General features: G+C 29.9%; 1 protein-coding gene across 4 annotated transcripts in view; it reads right to left on the bottom strand.

Annotated features, from left to right (window-relative positions):
* The window catches only part of LOC122509910, a 551,972-nt gene that overhangs the window by 285,617 nt on the left and 244,007 nt on the right, over positions 1–22,348 (bottom strand). The gene's annotated exons all lie outside the window — the stretch shown is intronic.

Genomic DNA, 22,348 nt, shown 5'->3' with positions numbered 1-22,348 from the left:
ATAGGTTTATGGTTGGTTTGAGAATATCAGGCACATATGGAATTACTATAGTGCGTGAAGGTTCGATCAATTTTCTGTCAAAATTTATAACGTTATTATTATTATTTTTCAAAGTCAAAAATTGTATTCTTTGATCGATATTCTTTTTTATGAAATTATAAGGGTAGTTGTTTTGTTTTAATTTTTCAAAAATAAAATTTAAATTTTCAGCATGGAAATGTGGTTCAGATAGTAAAATAGTTTTATCCACCAAAGAAATAAGGTACGAATAAGGTACCATACGAATAAGGTAAACTTGGAAGAATAGGAAAATGCCTTTACAGCAAATAGATATATCTGGGATATATTGAAAAAATTATGGATATTCCACAGATATGCAGAAAATATTTTATATATTCCTGGGATGTCCCTGGGATATCAAAAGTTTTCTCTACTAAGAAATCCTTAATATATCCATGGTAGACATTTGTGGGATATTTGCTTTATAAACATATATTTAGAAAACCAACTTGATTCTAATTATAAAAAAAGAATATAATATATTTTAATAATTTTAAAAATGTTTATATTTGCATTTAAACAAGTGCGTACTAAAAAACTTTAGAGTACTTTTTATAATCCTCTCTATTTAATAAAAATAGAAATTAATATCATATGTGAATAATAATTTTATTAACACAGTTTACTTACCTACACATACAACAAAAACAAATATTCAAATTAGATATCAACACTGATATTAATTTCATGACATAAAATTGTTGACAAGCTGTTTTGAAAACTTTTCGAGGTTAGTTTATTGAAAAAAGTTGCAAGTGATTCAATACTGGGACATTAAATGACACATCCCACAGATATCCACAGGACGTCCTACAAATATCCAGAAATATCCCTTAGACATTCTCAGGATATAAAAAGTTCCTTCTCCTAGGATATTTGTTAAAATATCCATAAGATATCCCTGAGATATATTGAATCGAATAGATAAATAATTGATTGGAATTATTGGATAAAATAGAAACCTTTTTGACAATAGAAAAATAGGAGATTATATCAAATAAAATCTAAAACTGAATATTGAATTCCATTTTCCGGATTTTATTCGACAATTGATCTAAATTTTGAAGTTAAATTTGCCTCATGCCATGGGAACTTAAAAGTTTAATAATTTTTGAATTTTTCAAAAGTTATTTATAATTTTCAATTCAAAAGTGTCAAAATAATATTTAATGAATTAAAATTGTTGAATGAATTCGTTGGTTGAGATATGAATTTTCTCTCTGGCGAAGAAAAAAGTTATTGATCCAAATTTCTTCGTAAAGGAAGCTTTGCAGTCGTTTAATTTACAAAATTTTTAAAAATTCTTTAAACAAATTTTCTTCTGTATAGGACTGTTATAGGGGAGAGTGAGGCAAGACGGGGTACTTAAGGTTTAAAGCGCAAAAGAACGAAAATTATCGAATATATATACTATATTATTATTTTTAATTATCATCTTTGGGAATCAGCCTTTCGTAAAAAATGTGTACAAAGGCTATCTGTTTCTTAAAAAAGCTTATAATTAATAATATTGAAAAAATTGCAAATCTCCCCATCTTGCCCCACCGGCGGGTAAGATGGGGTACTCAAGAAAGCAACCTATTTCTGCCGACAAATTTCACAAGTAAAGGTTGCATCTTCAGCTTCATGCATAACTGCAGTGAGCCCATTGGCCGCAGACAAAAAAAGCAGCCCAGCCTTCATTTGAGTCTAAATAATAACCATTACTATAGAGACAAGGTGTATTTTCCACTTTACCATCGCTAATTGATGATTTAACCTGACAAGCTTTTTTCTTTTTGGTCACTCTTATTTTATTCAGTCTTGATTTTAGTAGTTTTCTTAACTTCTCTTATTTCTCTTTTTTTTGCTTAATTTGTGTACCCCGTCTTGCCCCACTCTCCCCTACCCCATCTTGCCCGCACCTACGAAATTGAATAAAACGATTAATTACTACAATTTACGATTCAACAAAGAAAAAAAACATATGCTTCCCTTCTTCTGTAACCCTTGACAGTTAGAAAAAAATGTATACAGTTCATTAACTGTTATTATTATGTAATAAACACCTCCTAAAAAAAGTGAAAAAATGACAAGAAAATCGTTAAAAACAGTTTTTTTAGTAAAACAGATAAAAGATTTGTTCCCATGGCTTTTAGGTTTTTGTAAACAAGAAACTATCGTCTCGGTGCAGTATTATGTAAAATCTAATCGCGATTGGTTAATTCGTTTGTTAAATAAGGCCGGTACCCCGTCTTGCCCCACTCTCCCCTATAATACCCTGAACAATTGTCCGGATGTATGTATGTGTGTGTGGATCCCGTTTCTTGTGAACACGATAACTCGAAGAGGTTTTAACGAATTTGACTAAAATTTTTCAGGTATATTTATCATAAAAATATCTCGAAATAGATTGATAGACTTTAAAAAATACTCAAAAAAAATTTTTTTTTTACTTTTTTCTAAAAAAAAATTTTTTAAATTGGTTATTGAAGTTAATATATAATAAAATCTTATTCTTTGCATCAAGAAGAATCGATTGGTCTATACAAAGTATAAATTGTATGAGAATTTATGTATATATAGAGTTAATCACAATTAAAGCTGAAAAATTCGCATTTTTATCAAAAAATGAGTTTTTTCCGCAAAATTATGTTGCTGTACAAGAAAATCTTACTCATTTATTTCTAAAATCTTATTCTTTGCACCAAGACTGATTATAGAATTAATTACAATTAAAGTTGAAAAATTCACTTTTTTACTAAAAATTTTTTTGTTTATTTAGATTCATATCACTGTAAAAGAAAATTTTATTATTTTAAACTTTATTTTATAAATGGTAAATTGAATTAAAAATGATTTGAAAATTAAATATACTTGTCGTTAATGCTTCCTCCACGAGGAAGCAAATTTTTTTTGATGATCGTAAAGAGTAAGCAAAATGTTCATGTAGTGAACATCTGGATTTACAACTTTTTTTTACAGTTATGTTTTTCTCTCATGAGTTGAAATTCAAGAAATTTTAAATTATGGAGAAATATAGCCTAAGTATATATGGAATCCAAGCTAAACGTTTATTTAAATTTATTTTAGACCTAAATGTAAATTATTTGTTAAATAGAAAAGGTTTCAAATATTAGAAATACATATTTTAGGAAAATACAAGCTTTTCAAGAGAAAAAAAGTGATAATTATGTAATATTCTTCACTAAGTTATATTCAATATTGTTATTTGATATTAAAATTTTGTGATATGTATAGCACATTAAAAAAAGGACAGAAATTGAAGAAACGAGGACATTATATTGTTGTTGGCCAATTCTCATTTTTAGCGATATATTTCAAAGGAGTCAAGACGCGTGGAATATTCGTTTTCGCAGCTTGCATATCACGCGTCATGCAGGCGGCAAAATGTAAGAAAATGCAGCAGCAAGCCGCGGTATACTGAAAGAAGAAAAAAAGAACTGAAGGAAGAAGAAGAAGAGACGATAGTTTGTTTCCAAAAAGGACAGGTAATAATGGTTCATGGCTGCAAGTCTCCGCGAGAACAGAATGCAGACGTTTTGTATGCAGACGGCACCTGTCGTTCCAACACCCAGCACACGTGATCAAATTCCAAAACTGAAGGTGTAAAGCGGGAACGACGTCGACAGCGAAGACGACGACGGACTATACGTCTATTGGAACGGAACTTCATTGTCGGCTGCTGACAACGAGCTTGCCATTTTGTCGAAAGGAATATTCCTCCGGAAAGCACGTCATCAAAGTATCTCTCGACAAGCTTGGTTTCCACCCATCTACAAACTATTTCAATGAACTTACATATACATAATCCATCATTCCACACGAATAACGTACAATTCACTTAATTCTCTCCTTCTCAACGAAGGTTTCAATTTATAATTCATTTCACATTGTATATAATTACAAGTTATAATCTCCCTCTCTCTTTTTCTCTTTCCTCTTGCCGAACGTCAAAATTTACTTCCCTTGTTAACTATTCAACGCACAGTAACTTTCTGACACTAAATAATAATAAATACAATAAAAGAAGCGTATATTCATTTTATATATAGTGCAAAAATAAAGCAATAGAATATTTTAATATGAAATTTGAAATAATACACTCAGATGAAATTAAAAATTATTTTATTTGAAAATATTTTCATTTTCATACAAAAGATCAAATGTTAACAATTGTTTTATTTCAGATTGTTGATAATAGTTATAGTTCAAATTTTTACAGGCAAAAAATTCACAAACAATTATTTGTTTATATGCTTTTGGTCGATTACCGTTAAGGGGATCCCACATATCAACAATACAGATCGAAATTGATAAAACATCTGCAACCGCCTTTTCTTAAAAAATATAAAATATTATGCCCCATCTATTTGGAAAAGTCATTTTTTATCATAAATACACAGGATGAGTATTTCATTTGTTGTAATTAATAGGGCCAAAATAAGTGAAACCGGCCGCTTGAAAAATGTTTGTCTACAATTTTCAAGTTGTCTATGATTTTTGGTAGATATATGAGTACACTTTTTCCCCTTACAATATTTTTCAAAAAAAAATTTTATTTTTGAAGTAATCAGGTGTTGAAGTTTTGGGTCATTTTATTTTCATTTTATTTTATTGAAACAAATAAAGATAATTAAGTGAATTTTTTTTTAAATTAAAGCTCAATATTTTTGAAAGATTAAATTACGATGCGATGTATTGATGCGCAAAACTCTAAGGATTAATTAAAAAAAAAAAGAAAAATCAGTAACCTCCAATATTATAGAAATTGTGTATAGATTTTTCTGACATACCGAAATCATTTCTTTCAGTGAAGGGCAGTGATGTGCAAAAGTTTTAATAATTCAATAATAAATTACAATAAAACACTTTGAAATCGGTAAAGAAGAGAAATTGATTAGAAGTGACCGCGTCAACTGATAATTTTAAAGTGATTTGTACTAATTAATTTTTAAAATATTAAAACTTTTGCACATCACTGCCCTTCTTTATTGTATTTTAGACTTTTGTACAAAATATCAGCTCAATTTATTAAATATTTAAAGAGAAAAGTAATCGAAAAATTTACCATTGAAAACCTAACAATCACATGCTATTAAGACCTATAAATTTGCGTATTAACTAGTACCTACTAGGGCAACATATTTCTAAAGTATAAAGGAAATCCAAGAATTTTTTATCTGGGTCAGTTCAGGAATAATGCCTCAAATATACAATTTTATTATTTTCATTTCTTTACAAGAAACAAAACAAAAATCCAATTTTATCGTTAAGAAAATGCACCGGTTGAAAAAAGGGAAGAAACACATGTTTAATTCCATCGATTCGCAGTAAATTTATCAGATTTAAAAAACTGATTGAATCGGAGAAAAGGATAAATAAAAAAGAGAAAGAGAGAAAAACAAGAAGAGAGAAAAAGAAAGAGAGGCGAACAAGAAACATGAAACAAGGAAAGAATTTTTTTTCTAAAACAAAAAAGAAAAGAAAACTTATGTAAGTGATGGAGAAGATGGGCTCGGAGGCAACTCTTTCCGTAAACGACTTCATTCGACAGAATCGTCGACGACAACCCACTACAAGAATGAGAAAATAAGGCGAAAGAAACATATATATATATATATATAAACAAAAAGGAAAGAGAAGTGAAACTCATGAACAAATCTATGGAATCCTGTCGAGATATATCTGCTACCTGAAAAGAGCGTGGGTCCGAATGGATAAAAAAAATCAGTAGGAATCAAAGAAAGATAACGTGTGTTCGGACACACGGCGGTCGAATCTCGCATGTCTCGACCTGCCGAAATTCCACCACATACTGGGTGTCTGCTGAATAGTTTATACAAGTACGTGTGTGGTATCCTCAATCCCAATATCTTATTAAAACGATGTTCCGATAGGTTCAATTTTCTATTTATATTATTCCGACAAACGAAATTTATTCTCACCTATTTATGAAAATAGGAAAATATTTTCTAAGCATAATTTGCATAATTTTAAATATACCTACACATTATTTGAAAATAAAATAATGATTGCAATTTTATTAATTTTGATGAAAGTATAAATTTGTTAATAAATAAATCTAATATTATTGAGGCAGATTTATTGAAAATAATTGATTAAGATGCAGTGTAATCCAGTAAACCTAAAAAATGATATTGTTAATACGATGTACGAGTATGGTTAGGACTTAAGTCCGAACTAAGCATACAATATTGATGTTTTTCAAATACATTATTGATTCCCAATCAGAAATTAAAATATTAAGCAGGTGTAAACTACTGGCGCAATGCAGCACCTGTAGAATTGTATGTTCAGAAAAAATTGAAAAAGTAGACGGTGTTTAGCAAAATTAGCAAAATTGACCCTCCTCTACCCCCCTCCAAATTTTCGAAAAAGTCAAAAATGTTTTTGAGTCACATTTCTATTTGATAGAAGAATAAATTCCCCGAGTTTCAATTTCTTTCAAGAAGTTGAAATTTTAATTCGGGACGGCAAGTGATCAGGATATTGATTGAAGATTGGATGTAGAAAATTGAAGAACTGTAGTTAAACTCATGATTTTTAGTTTTTTTGGCAATGATAACGTTAATAATTTCATAGTAATTAAGCATTTACATTATGTGCGCCGTTTTAGCCGCTTCTCCCCTATGGTCCTCATGAAGCCCTGAAACTCACTACCTATGTACGTTTATCCAGCATCTTCTTTTCCTTCTTTCTCAAAAATCCCATTCTCTAACCTATTCGCTATTTTTCGTTTCCTATTGTATAAAATGCGCTTGCTTTTGTGGAAAGAAAAAATATTTCAGCGCTTGACTTTGAAACGAATTCAAGACAAAAAGGGAAATATAATCACTAATAAAGTAACTAGTGCAATTTGCAGAAAAAAATGTACAATGAACACCACCGAAATGAATTTGCCTGGAAACACAAATCACGAACAAATTCTGACCATACAAATTCAGTGTACAGCGGAGAGAGACAAATTTGTCGTCGAAAAGTCACTGTATCAATTTATAACGATGGGTTTAAACACCGAGAGTGTGAATACAGAAAGTTTATTGTAATTGAAGTAGTTATAATGCAGTGTGGAACATCCTAATTTATATTATCTAATATCATGAGAGCATATACATAGTGATGAGAGAGAGAGAGAGAAACCTGTTTGGAAAGCAATCGCAAATGTATTTTATCCTCAAACTATAAACTTATTTGTATTTCTCACTCTTATACAATCAAAATATTAATGATAGGAAAACAGTTAATTACATCCCTCCTGATAATAACTATTACTGCTCGCGTCCTTCCTTCCGACAAAGAGTAGAAAGCACTTAAAACATTTATGACTTCTTTACAAGATCATGTCTGTCCAGCAGGCGATGTGTTGCAATCAGTCAGTCAAATGCTAATAAATTCCCTATATATATATGGGTGATTCTCCTGAAAGGGACCACTTCACGTGTCTCCAACATGAGGTTCATTATTTAAATTAATTTTTCATTAATATTTTATCAAGTTTAAATTTTTTGAAAAATTTATTTATAATCTACGAAGATTTATCTATCTTTATATAATCTTCTATTGCTTATATTTAAATTTCTTCCTATTTAAAAAACATATTTAATTTTGTCATCGAATTTTGGTTAAACAGAATGTATATTTTATAATTATATTTTAACGTATTTAAACAATTTCAACATATTTATGATATATATCAAATTAAAGTTCAGAATATAAGGATTATTTTTTACTTACATTTGTTTAAAATAAGGTAAAAAAAGTTATTTAAATTATTAATTAAAATAGTATTATCAATGAGAGTAAAAATTAAATTCATCTCCGAAGCCTCATTTTCTATATAATAACATCATATTTTTTAACGTTTTAAACATAATATGTAATCGATGTGAAAATATTTGATGATTAAAACTAAAAATATTGTTTAAAAAATTGTAATATTTTTAAAATTAGAAAAAATGAGAATTTTTTCATTAAATTATCAATTCATCTCCGAAGCCTTTTTTATATTTGATAGGCGTTTTCTTTTGTTTTTAATTTTTTAATCATTGTTTTGAAATATTTAACCCTCAAATTAAATTATTAATTTAATAAAAATAAAATATACAAGCAAAAAGTGCAATAAATTAAAACATAACAATTTATTATTTAAAAAAAATATTCCTACCGAGTTTTTTTTACAAAATAATTAATTTAAAAGTTATAATTAATTATACTTAACCTCTAGAACACATGATAGTAAAATGTTCCTGGAGGTCTTATTTCTGAAAATTAATTTTGCGCAACTTATATTTTTATCTTTAAACATTTTCTAAACTTATTTATGAAAGAAAAGTAACAAAAAAAGAATAATTTGATTTTTTGGAAATTCAACCAAAAAAGGGTCCCTTTCAGGAGAATCACCCATATATATATATATATATATATAACATGCTGCCGCTATAAGAATTAAACTGACTCCTTTTTTCGTCGAGAATTTATCAGCCCCTCAATAATAAAAATGTGTGTGAATGACGTGTCCTCTTAGCATTATCCTTGATAAATCACTCTATCGATTTTACGATAACGAAATAAACTTTTAAACAATTCTCTTTAATCGACTATAGTAGGGGAGAGTGGTCCTAAGTTGGCCGTGGGCCTAAGTTGGCCACCCTGCATTTCTCAGAGATGGTTTACTGGACGAATCTATAATTTTGTGGTATGGTATATTGATAAACCATGATATAATTTATGGACCTAATTATAATCTAAGATTCTTCTACGCATTGTGAGGACAATAATATTGTTTTCGACCACAAAAATTTGATTTTTCTTGTTTTTTCGAGAGCAGCTACAAGAGATAAATAATTAAAAATTTCTAAATGAGTGTGTGCGCTAGTTCCTTTATTTAATGTTGTAATAAGAGGTTCTGTTGATTTTTTAATTAAATTTTTTTTATTAGCGTAATAATTTGAAACTTGTAAAAATCTATACAGTGGTCCTAAGTTGTCCACCTATTGTTTTTGTTTGTTTTTATTTATGTTTTGCTTCTTTTTTGTGTTTTTCATCACGAGAAAGACCTTAAAAGTGTAACGTAAGAATTAAACAAAGACAAAAAACAAAAAAAATGGTTTAAAAAACATTAGAAAAGACATAGTACAAAAACGCCTGTCTCCACAGCCATCCACCACTGCAAATAAATGAAATAAAATAATGCTTCATTTTCTGATCAAAAATAGATAAATAATGCGTTTTTATTCTCCTAAATGTATCAAATTTGTAAAATTTCTGCGTAATTGAAAAGAATATGCATTTCTTCCTTATACACAAGCGAAAAAAAGTGGTGGCCAACTTAGGACCAGGGGGTGGCCAACTTAGGACCGCTATTTCTGAAATGTCCAAAATGCAGCTTTTTACTATTTATTGTATTAAGACTACAAAAGCCATTCTAAAACGTTCTAAATACCACAAAATTATAGCAAAACGATCTCTGAACACTAATATATACTTGCCGAAGTGATTAAATTTCATTTTGTTAATATTTTCGACCAATTTGCTTAGGCGGCCAACTTAGGACCACTCTCCCCTAATGATTGTAATTAAAAATGTCTAAATAGCACAACATATGGAAACAATATTGCATCAGCATTGAGTAGCAATCCGAGTCGAAATTTAAGCCCTACTTTCACCCTGAATTTTCAGAGTCTATTGAGTGTTAGGAGTAGTAAAGTAGGGTCTAATTCTAATACAATTAGACCCTACTTTGACTCCCAAAACAGGCGAAAATTTGCCAATCTTCCATTTGGAGAAGCAAAGGAGCCCGTGTAGAAATTTCGCTGGGGCCCTGATCAGGGCCGGATAGGGCCGACCTATTAGGGAATAAAACGCTGCGCCCGATGTGGCCCTGATCAGGAAATCTACATTTTCTTGTCGCCCCGATCTGGCCCTGATCGGGCGCGGCGTTTCATTCCTTACTATGGCCCTACCCGTGTAGAAATTTCGCTGGGGCCCTGATCAGGGCCGGATAGGGCCGACCTATTAGGGAATGAAACGCCGCGCCCGATGTGGCCCTGATCAGGAAATCCACATTTTCTTGTCGCCCCGATCTGGCCCTGATCGGGCGCGGCGTTTCATTCCTTACTATGGCCCTAGTAGGGCAATTTCTACACGGGTAGTAGGGCAATTTCTACACGGGAGGGTCTAATTCTAAGAAACCTATACCTAAAGTGACCATATGGAAATAGTGTCAATGCGAGACGTCCTCTAATTTATATCATTTAGTAAACAAAAAAAAGGTCATTTGCCACAAGAAAAAAGGAACAGGGAATTTGTAGGAGTAAATTGGAGGGGAATTGAGACAGCGCGCGTCTTATGGCATTTACATATTTGGGGCATTCTTTCTGAATCCGGCCACCCCCCTGCACACTTTATTTTTGAAGATAAAATGTTGTAAGTATACTCAAAATTTGCGTAAGAAAGTCAAGTTTTTGATGCCGTCTGGCGAATTTTATTTTCATTTAGGGGTTGGGCAGTATGTCCAAAAAATCGCCTAAACTACCCTAAAAATATGGCCAATTCAGTGAATAACGAAGAAAAATAAAGTAATCTTTCTTGTAACAGAGAAAAACATTTTATTTATGTAGTTTTAACACTTTACCCTCAAAATCATAAAAACCACCCCTAAAAATCACCCCCTAAACATAGGTTTAAAAAAAGTTCCAATTATACTTTAAAAAATTGGTTAAAAAAAAAAAATAACATTTATGAGGCTCGTGACTTAATCAGAATATATTTTAATCAAACTTACCCCCATAAAAATAATAACCAATAAACAAAAATCATCCCCTGTAAATTATTTGGTCAATTTTGTAATTATTCCAATGAACATAAACATAACATTTTTTTTATACATTCTATAAGTTATGAAATTTTCTCGCAATATATTATGTTTAAACTAAAACTAATATTAATAAAAACAACCCCTAAAAATCATCCCCTAATCATAATTTTCACAAAATTCCAATTATTCTTAAATAAATTGTGTACAAAAAATTTAAATACGGTTTCTGAGGTCTAAAATATTTGTTCTGAATATATTTCAATCAAATTCACCCCCATAAAAATAATGACCAATGAACAAAAATCATCCTCTGTACATTAGTTGCCCAATTTGGTAATTATTCTCCTGATCATCGTATTTAAATTTTTTGTACACAATTTATTTAAGAATAATTGGAAATTTATGAAAATTATGATTAGGGGATGATTTTTAGGGGTTATTTTTATTAAAATTAGTTTTAGTTTAAACATAATATATATTGTTAGAAAATTCCATGACTTATACAATCTTTAAAAAAATGTTATGTTTATGTTCATGAGAATAATTACCAAATTGACCAAATAATGTACAGGGGATGATTTTTGTTTATTGGTTATTATTTTTATGGGGGTAAATTTCATTAAAATGTATTCTGATTAAATTACGAGCCTCATAAATGTTATTTATTTTTTTTAACCAATTTTTTAAAGAAAAATTAGTACAGTGTTAAAGCTACATACATAAAATGTTTTTCTCTGTTACAAGAAAGATTACTTTATTTTTCTTTGTTATTCACTCAATTGGACATATTTTTAGGGTAGTTTGGGCGATTTTTTGGACATACTGCCCAACCCCTAAATGGAAATAAAATTCGCCAGAAGGCATCAAAAACTAGACTTTCTTACGCAAATTTTGATTATACTTACAACATTTTATCTTTAAAAATAAAGTGTGCAGGGAGGTGGCCGGATTCAGAAAGAATGCCCCATTTATATTATGCTTATTTTGTAATATTAAATCACATATTCTTCTGACAAAAATATCACGAAGTCTATCTCTCTCACTCTTATACGTTACTGTGCTAACCTGTAGAGGCAGGATATTCTTAACTATTTTCCGGGATATGCAGGACATTTTATGTCAAATTCGGGACGTTTTGCGGGACGCTAGCCTTTGCGGGACAAAGGGATAAAATCCGGGACAGTCCCGCACAATCCGGGACGTATGGTCACTTTACCTATACCGTACTTTTAAACCTCGTAGACCCTACTTTCATACTCCTAGATCCTACATTCTAAAAGAAAATTTAAAATTATTTCTAATGCATTACTTGAAACACTGCAAATGCAAAAAGTACTCCAAATTGATAAAACACATAAAATTCCACTTTTACTCATCCCAAGTGCTTCATTTGAATCTGAGCAAATCTTCAAATTTTTCTTTTTCTAATTGTAGGGTTTAGGAGTATGAAAGTAGGGTCTACGAGGTTTAAAAGTAAGGTATAGGTTTCTTCGCATCAGACCCTCCTTTACTTCTCCAAATGGAAGATTGGCAAATTTCCGCCTGTTTTGGGAGTCAAAGTAGGGTCTAATTGTATTAGAATTAAACCCAACTTTACTACTCCTAACACTCAATGTACCCTGAAAATTCAGGGTGAAAGTAGGGCTTAAATTTCGACTCGGGAATATTGTGAATATTACCCGGCAATAATGAGGTAATATTGTTGCAATATTATCTTGGAGGTGCTTCTCATAAAAGTCTTAAGTTAGAATTTTTCTTAGTTCTATTTTTATTTGATAGAATTCATAAAATTACGAACTTTAAATTGACCAAAATTGAAAATGGTCGAGAAAGAAATGAACAGAAAGTTGCCGAAATATTACTGTAATCATACATGCAACGTCGCTTAACTTTCATGATCCAACGAAAACCACCGCAATGCCACTTCCCAAGCAAAAATTTATGTCAAATGCCAGTATTCACAACAGGCGCAGTATTGCACCATTACTGGCGTGCCAGCAGTTGGCTTGCCAGTACTGGCTTCAATAAAATTTCTGTACTACGCCAGTACTGCCCCTTAAGACTGGTATGCCAGTACTATGCCAGTATTGCGAAAACAACACTGGCAAACCAGTATTACGCCAGTACTGTGCCAGTATTTCTAACACGGTAAACTGACAATAGTCAGTTAGGAACTAATTAATGGAAATTTTTGCAGTATTTTATAGAAATTTTTGCAATAATTCATAAAAATATGTTCCACATAAGTTACAATTAAAAATTTTTATTTTAGAAATTTATGGAAATTTGTGCGGTAATTTATGAAAATTTTCGCAATAATTTGTAAAGATATGTAAAGCAAAAATTATCATTAAAATTTTGGATTTCAGTCATTTATAGAAATTTTGCGGTAATTTATGGAAATTTATGTGGTAATCTATAAACATTTTGACGATAGTTTATAAAACTATATGTAAAACACAAACGAGAACTAAAAAAATTAACATCGGTAATTTATGGTAATTTATGGATATTTTAGAGGTAATTTATGGAAATTTATTAGGTAATTTACTAATTTGATTTTGTTGAATTTAGTTCAATTAAATAATAATTTAACTAAATTACACAGTTAAACGCTCTTTATTAATTATAAGTGTAAAAGGTGTCGAAAATTAAAATTTATTGTCCTGTAGCTTCGTCTGGTCTGATTCAGGCCAGCGCCAGAAGATTTTTCTACATGTGTACTAAACCAGTACTGAACCAGTACTGCGCCAGTACTAAACCAGTACTGGCTGCCAGTAACATCAAACCAGTACTAAAAAGCGTTATCATTTCGGTCAAATGCCAGTACTGGTTCAACCATGGCGGACAGTACTCCGCCAGTACTGCGCCAGTTGTCAATTTTTGCTTGGGCGATAAGTGAAAACAAGTTCACACATATAAAAGTGAATATTTCACTTATGTATAAGTAGATTCTACTTATTATTAAGTGAGAAAAAGGATCACACATGAAAAAAGTGAAAATTTCACTTATTCAGATTTAGAGAGCAAGCAGGGGAGGTTTCATGCTCACCCAGGTTTCAGCTTTATGGAGCGTTGTGACTCCCTCTTTCTCATGACTCTTGTCAAAAGGGATTCGCATCGAAACATTCAACAGCTCTCAAGAAAATGAGAGTGCAGGAAAAGTTACGCAAATCTCCACTGCTTTATCTAGAGTTAGAACTCCTTCAGACATCTAAAGTAAGTACTTGACTATTTTCACGCCTCTTTTCTATTTGCATATCACTTCATTCCCCTTGAATGGAAAATTCCGTCAAATGTTTAATTAATAACTTTTAAGTATTCTTCGCTTTATTTAGTTACTCCTTCATTAAAATAGAAAAAAGTAGTAAGAAAAGAAATTCCAAAATGGGGAACCTTTTTGAAATTGTCTGTTTACAGAGAACCAAACAAATAAACCGATTCAGCTAAGCATCACACTGAAAAAAATTCTGTGTCGCTACCTTACCTACGAATGTCGCTACCACACAGATCAGATGGTAAGTACTAGCCCGATTTCGGAAGGGAGATTAGCTCTCAAGGGAACACTACCTCACCGCGAGAGAAGGCTACAACACTGGTTTTTCGTCCAATCAGTGACCCCGGATTGAGAGAGCATAGCGCGTCACAGCTCCCAATGGGAAATTTACAACTGGCGGAGTACTGCGCCAGCACTGGCAGCTATGCTGACAGACAGCACTGGCATAACTCTGGGGTGATAACGCTGTCTAACGCTGGCGAAGTACTGCCTGCCAGTGCTGCCAGACAGCGCTGGCGCAGCACTGGACCAGTGCTGGCTGAGAATATTGCCGCAATAAATGCCGTATTGTTATTAATTAGTCGTAAATTAATAATTATAAATAATTTAACAACAAAATGGTAAATAATATTAATAAATGGGTCAGGCTTAGCCAAACGGATCGGATAAATTAAAAAAATTTTGTTTTTAATGAAATATCTTTTATTCTCATCTTTATGTGATAAAAATAATGTCATAAAAAATTTAAAGTAAAAAAATTTTTTTTCTTATAGTTATTAACAATTAAAGTTTTTAACAATATTAAATGAAAATATTTTTTTCTTGAGTTCTTTTTAACCGATTGTAAAAACAAAATAAGCGTTTTTTTCGTCTTGAAGCGTAGAATTTAAAAATATATTTTGTTTAAAAAATTTTTTATTGTTTTTTAAATTTTTTATTTATACCCAATTGGAAATAGCCATTAGTCTACCATTGGTGCATTACCCAATGGGAAATGCCAGTGTAGTGCCTATGTTCACTACTGGCTTAGTACTCAGACGATTGTTCGGCGTAGTCTAGCCGAGCCTCGACAATTAGTGCTGGCGCAGTACAGAATTCTTGTTTCGCCAAAGCTTGGACAAGCCACGGCGGCAAGTGCTGGCTGAGTATAGAAAAATTGTTCACAACGCTCTTTGCCAACATTGCTTTCTTGACATAAACTTGAAAAAAATAATAAAAAAAGTTTATGAATGTTTATAAATATAAATTTATTGAAAAAAATTAATATTTTACTTTTCAGTTATTCATTTTTTATTTTTATTAAATTTAATAATAACAATTTAACATTATTGTCTAATTTTGTAAATAATAAATTATTTAAACAAATTAAAATTATGAACAAAATTTAAACTTTAATCTCAATAATAATTTGGTTCCTATTAAAATACTATTATACTTCTTACTATTAATAAAAAATTATTAAAAAATTACCACGTAATTTAAGAATTACGTAAAATGTTAAATGCAATAAGTAAAGTAATTTAATTTAAATATTAAAAATTTAGTTTAATTTATTTTATTTCAATTTATTATTTCTAACGTATCCCTATTTTTTTCTCATCTTTGACTCAATAATTGTATGTCTGAATGATACTGAGATGTTAATACTTTACTGTACACATGTGTCGTTAGCATAGTGGTTAGAGCGTTAGTCTGTTAGTCCGTAGATCGTAGGTTCGATTCCCCTAGTGAGCAATTTTGTTTATTTTCATAAGTTTGCGATATTTCTAAATTCCAATCGTTAGGTACTAAAATATGAAAATCTAATGCACACTTACTGTAATTGTTTATTATTTAATTTTTAAATGTTATAAACAATTTTTTTCTACTTCATTTACTATATCCATTGATAGTCTCCATCTTTAAGGGTAAGTCCAAATTGTGTAAAATGTAAACAAACCAAAAGGTAAACAAACCAAACACAAAAATCGCACTTTTGTAACAGCCATTTCTCTTACAAAAATTAATATTTTTACACTTTCTCTAAAAAATGGAAAATTAGAGTTTCAAAGTGTCCAAAAAAAAATCAGTTTTGGCTATGAGCAATAAAAAGCAATTATTAAAATAACTAATTAAAATGACCAGTAAAATAGCATTTTTGACGCGTCGCGAAATATAAACTGCTTGAGTATATCAACCGCACTGACGATGAAGAAGTCTCATGTCAGCGATTGGACCTTCAACATGTAGAAAGGGAAATTTTTCCCTTTCCTCCTTGAAATTACAAGGGAAAGGGTAAAAACTTCTTCATCGTCCGTTCGGTTGATATAGTCAAACACTTTATTTTTTCGCAATCTAAGACTCTGTTGCTCTCTGCGCAAGCGCAGAGCGTACTAAGAATGCATTGACAGCACCATGTGGAAGTGAACATTTTCTTTTGAATGAAACTTAGTTGTTTCTCATTTCTTCCAGCTATGCAAGGCGTAGTTACCAAATAGAATACGTCAGTTCACCATTTTAATAAAGAAAATGTGAATTTATATTTATGTACGAAAATGAGACGTCGTGCAAAAATGCTTCAAAATAGCGAATAGTGAAGCATTTTTGCACGACGTCTCATTTTCGTACATAAATATATAAATTCACATTTTCTTTTTAAAAATGATGAACTGACGTATTCAATTATTTATTATTGGCTCACAATAATGGACCACTAATGGTAAAATCGTGGGATGTCCCCGCTGATGCCAATAATTGGCAACCATTATTGGCACATTATTGGCTGCCATTAAAAAACCATTAATAAAAAAATTTGTTATTAACTTTTATTAAATAATAAATTTATTTATTTAATAATTATTTAATTTATTATTATTATTTATTATTGAAAATATTAATTTTTTTAATTAATTATTTTATAGCAAATGGTTATTATTTTCTATCACATTAAAATGTGAATAACCCTTTCCGTTCAGAGTTTAAAAATTATTTACCTCACATCCATCAGTGCAAAAATAGTAGAGGACGGGCAGAATAAAATTCCACAAATATTCGTGAGAATGCTGCCTCCTTATATGGGCAAATCTCTGGAAACTTTAACATTTGAATTTGAATTTAAAAAAAAAAAATTTTGTGTGCACAATTTTGATATTTTTGGTATTACATCTTCTACCAAAATAAATTTCATTTTTATTATTGTACAACCATTATTTGGTTGCCTTGTATTTTAAAATATAAATTTTTGGAAAGAAAATAATGTTAGGTTATCTAAATCTGTAACAAGATATACATAAACATTTTATCTCCTACACTGAGAAAAATGGATATTAAGGCTTACTATCTAGATATTACCATTCAATATCTATGAAAGTGAACTATAAGACAAGTATCTTGGATATTTAATTTCACTATCTAAATATATTGGACAGAATATATTAACCTATAATATCCAGGATGTTAAAATTCAATATCTATATATGAAAGTGAACTGTAAGACAAGTATCTCAGATATTTAATTTTACTATCTAAGATATACGCAAACGTCATTTCAAATTTATAGGTTAAATGTAACTTATTTTTAAATCTTGCGGTAAAATAACAACATTTGGTTTCTGAAAACCCTGAAAACCACGAAGTAGAGCTCAAAACTTGACAGAAATTCTTAAACATATAATCAAATTCCTAAAATTTCAAAATTCGACAAACAGCGCATATAATTTACTATTCATTATTACCAAATAATTACATTATTAGTGCATTAATAATTATTAATTTATTCTATAATATAATTACAGATATAATACATAATTGGTTAATTAATATTTATAAATGATAATAATAATAATAGAATTATAGCAATTTTTTAATTTTTATAAATAATCAGGGTCCTAATTTAAAACAAAAATCCTGATCTTTTTCTGGTTATTTTTCTTGATGAGACTGCGGGAAAAATTATTATTTTTCCCAGTCATTGCAATAAAAATTCTAAAAAAACACATGAAATAATTGTAGTAAATGTTTATTTATTTTGGGCATGTGGGAAAAACCACATACAAGTTGGGTCTATGTGTCAGTGGTCCAGGAGGTGGCGTCAATTCTGGTGGCCGCGGTGAACTAATGAAACTCAAATTACTCCACTTTAAAACTTTAATAAAATAATTTCCTTGCAAAATTATTGCACGGAGAAAAAAATGCTGTTGAATCAATGACATATGGGTTTGATTCATTGAATAGTGTCATAACGGGCTGCCTAACGTATATGCTGTTGTTTTGAAAGCACCGATTCTAATGATTCGATAGTATCACTTTCTTTGAAACAAAAGCATATTTCTCAAATTGACAGCATACTATGTTAATTCGAAGGTGAATTCTTTTGAATGAATAAACAAAATTTTTTAATTTAACAGTATATGCTTTTGAGTCAATGACTATAACTTTTAAATTTAAAAGCATCATTTTTATGATTCAAAAATTTGTACTCTTAATTTTTTTAGTTGTTGCTATCGATTGAATAACACCATACTGTTAATTCAATTCTTTTATGTGGTTAAATATATACCAACGATAAATTGAAAAAAGGGAATTTTTGTTAACATGTTTTTTATATACTATAATTAATTCTCACACCTTTAACACAACACTTTTTATACACATCTTTTTTTCAATTTTTCACACTAACATATACATCTTTATTATTATTTTCATTTTTCCCAACGGCTAAACACACACACACACATACACATTCAAACACACTTATCTTTTTTAGTCAGAAAAATACGGCTATTCCCAAGCGGTCACCCATCCATTTAGTAACCGCGACCAACGACGCTTAACTTCCGTGATAGACGAGAACCGCCGCGCTGCAATGTAATACATCCGCTTCTCAACGTTGGGCACTTACTTTGTGGTTAAATACCGTGCTCGAGATTTTTCGCGTATATAAGGGAATTTATATAGGGAATTTATATTTAACTAGTCATTAATTAATTAAAAGAATTTAAATAATACTTTTTATATTGGAATCTCAAAAACGACAGGTTTAATAAACATATAAATATATGTGGGTAAGTATTTCAATAAATTTAGTACCTGTCAATGTCTCAAAACATAGTGTTCTTATTTTTATAGCATATGCTATAGGCAGTCCGCAATAGCACCACTCATTGAAACGAAAGCATATGCTTTCGTTTTCAGAGCGCCCTTCTTTGGAGCAAACAATTTTTCATTTGATTTAAATTTACACGCATTTTCTTCAAATTTACCTATTAGATGCTTCAAATGAATAATGTCAAAGAAGCAATAAATTATTCTGTTGCTATATATAGATGAACTATAGAAACAATTTGCACAATATCATTAATTCTACAGTACCGTACTTTTAATTTAAACAGTTTCATTTTTTCATTTTAAGCAATATACTTTTCGATTAATAAATGTGTCATTGAATCAATGACGGGGAATTCAATAGCATGGAGATATTTGATTCAACAGCACTTTTTTTTCAGTGTGTAATTTTGTTTAATTTCTTGCTTAATTTTGTTAATGAACTTAAAAAATATTAATTCTCACTGGCAGTTACGACGTAAGTTTTTCCATTTTGATGCTCGCACATCAAAACAGGCTGATAATATAACCTCACTTTTGCTTTATTGTAGGCTGCTGTAGGCGCCTTAGACGTTGCGCTTGCGCAACGCACAGATATTAAATTTGAATATATTAGATTGTCAAGTTCAATATCTAAACGTTATATTCTGCAATACACTACATATTAAATCTAAACATCTGATATACTATGCGTTAAAATCTAGATAATATATTTAAGTATCTCATTTTTAATATCTAATATATTTAAGAGTTTTAATATCCATTTTTCTCAGTGTACACTTAAGTAAGTTATTTCTCAGTATCACAAAAACATAATTAAACATGAAAATAAATATAATAAACGTCTAATACAACTAATAAGGACAAAATTACAATAAAAAAAATTAATGAAATTTTTTTACGTATAATTATTTGAATTAGTAACATGAACTTTTCTAATTATTTGATTGGCTGAATTGTTTTGAAAAAATATCGAGGATCTTAATATAACCTTGAAAAAACACTACAGTTTCATGAACGTTTAATAAAAAATAAATAAATATTACTTAAGTGCCTTCCGTTGATAAATTTTTCATTCCGCGTTTCCTTTTTCTTGCTTTTTATTTTCTTTTCTTTGATTTTCTTTCATTTTGTCACTTTTTATTACATTTTTGGTTACTTCGTGATAAATAACATGGAACAAATAAATGCGAAACTTCAGATTGATTGGAAAACGATTGATTTGACCAAGCGACATATTTGACGAGCGACAATTTGAATATCCACGTAAAAAAAATAATTAAATGAGAATTAGAATAAATAAAAACATATGCACAGTTTTAAATACATCTAAAGCAATATGTGCCCCAATTTTGAAGCAAATTAAATAAGAAACTTTGGAGAAATTAATGATTTGACCAGCGACATATTTTTCGCACTACACCAGTATCACAAGTATCCAACAATTATTTTGCTTAAAATATAGTTGAAAATAAAAATAAAAATCACGCACATAAAATTTGATTTACAATTCAATGGTGCCTCTTATTTCAAATTTTTCATTTAGTTTTTTAATGTTTAATTTATAAAACCATTTTGATTTGACCAGCGACACAAAAACTGAGGGACACTTTTTAGAAGATTATATCTTTTATAATTTCTACTTTTCATTTTTTTAAGTTTGTTTATGGAATTCTTAAGATATTTTTAAATAGTTTATAACAGTAAAAAACGTGTTTTCCAAAAAAATCTTATTTAAACAGTTAAAATACTTTTAGAAAAAGTGAAAGTGACACTTGCAAAATAATGGTATTGTGAACTTTAATAAAGAAAAACATAGAAAAAATAAACAAAATAATTTATATCAATGGTTAAATCGTAATCCTTATTTTCTTTTTAAAAACATGTAAATATTTAAAAATCATTAGTTTTTATATTTAGGCTGTTTAAGTGAAAATAATGTGAGGGACATAAAGGTTAAAAGTTCCAGAGATTCGCCCATATACTTTTCAAGTTTCATGTTAGTTGCGAGAGAGTTTCACGCAACACCTCCTATGGGGCGTTGAGCAAACTACATACTTACTACATGATAATTTCTGCAGCGTCGGTAAGTAATTGTATGTAGTTCGCTCAACGCTCCGTAGGAGGTGTTGTTTTAAACTCTCTCGCAACTAACATGAAACTTGAAAAGTATATAAGGAGGCAGCATTCTCACGAATATTTGTGGAATTTTATTCTGCCCGTCCTCTCCTATTTTTGCACTGATGGATGTGAGGTAAATAATTTTTAGACTCTGAACGAAAGGGTTATTCACATTTCGATGTAATAGAAAATAATAACCATTTCTATAAAATAATTAATTAAAAAAATTAATATTTTTAATAATAATAATAAATAATAATAATAAATAAAATAATTGTTAAATAAATAAATTTATTATTTAATAAAAGTTAATAACAAATTTTTTTATTAATGGTTTTTTAATGGCTTAATGGTTTTTTAATTATTGGCCCAATAATGGTTGCCAATTATTGGCATCGGCGTGGACATCCCACGATTTTACCATTAGTGGTCCATTATTGGGTGCCAATAATAGGACAATAATGGAATGGTGGCTCCCATTATTGGGCCATTAATGCGCCAATGGTCTTTTTCCCATTGGGTAATATTATAATAAAAAACAGTCTTCTTCACGCTATACGTAAAAATAAAAAATACTATCGTATTCTGCATACATTTTTGAGTAAGAAACAATTGAGAAAAAAAATGGCCCACTACTAGAAATAACAATATAAATTATTTTTGTCGCCGTGTAAGCCGTTTTGATGGTGTTCGCTGCCGCTGCGCTGTTTTCGCGTTATACATCAAGTTTAAATTTGAGGTTCTTTTGTTTTTTAATGTTTATCTGCGCTGCGATGGCAGTGAACACCATCAAAACGACTTACACCTCGACAAAAATAATTTAATATTGTTATTTCTATTAGCGGGCCATTTTTTTTCTCAATTGTTTCTTACTCAAAAATCTATGCAGAATACGATAGTATTTTTTAATTTTACGTATAGCGTGAAGAAGACTGTTTTTTATTATAATATTATAAATAAATAATTTA

This window comes from Leptopilina heterotoma, unplaced genomic scaffold (genome assembly GCF_015476425.1).
Source record: "Leptopilina heterotoma isolate Lh14 unplaced genomic scaffold, ASM1547642v1 Lhet_12, whole genome shotgun sequence".
NCBI lineage: Eukaryota > Metazoa > Arthropoda > Insecta > Hymenoptera > Figitidae > Leptopilina > Leptopilina heterotoma.
The sequence above is the reverse complement of the archived record's forward strand: the minus strand, read 5'-3'. Positions and strand labels throughout refer to the sequence as shown.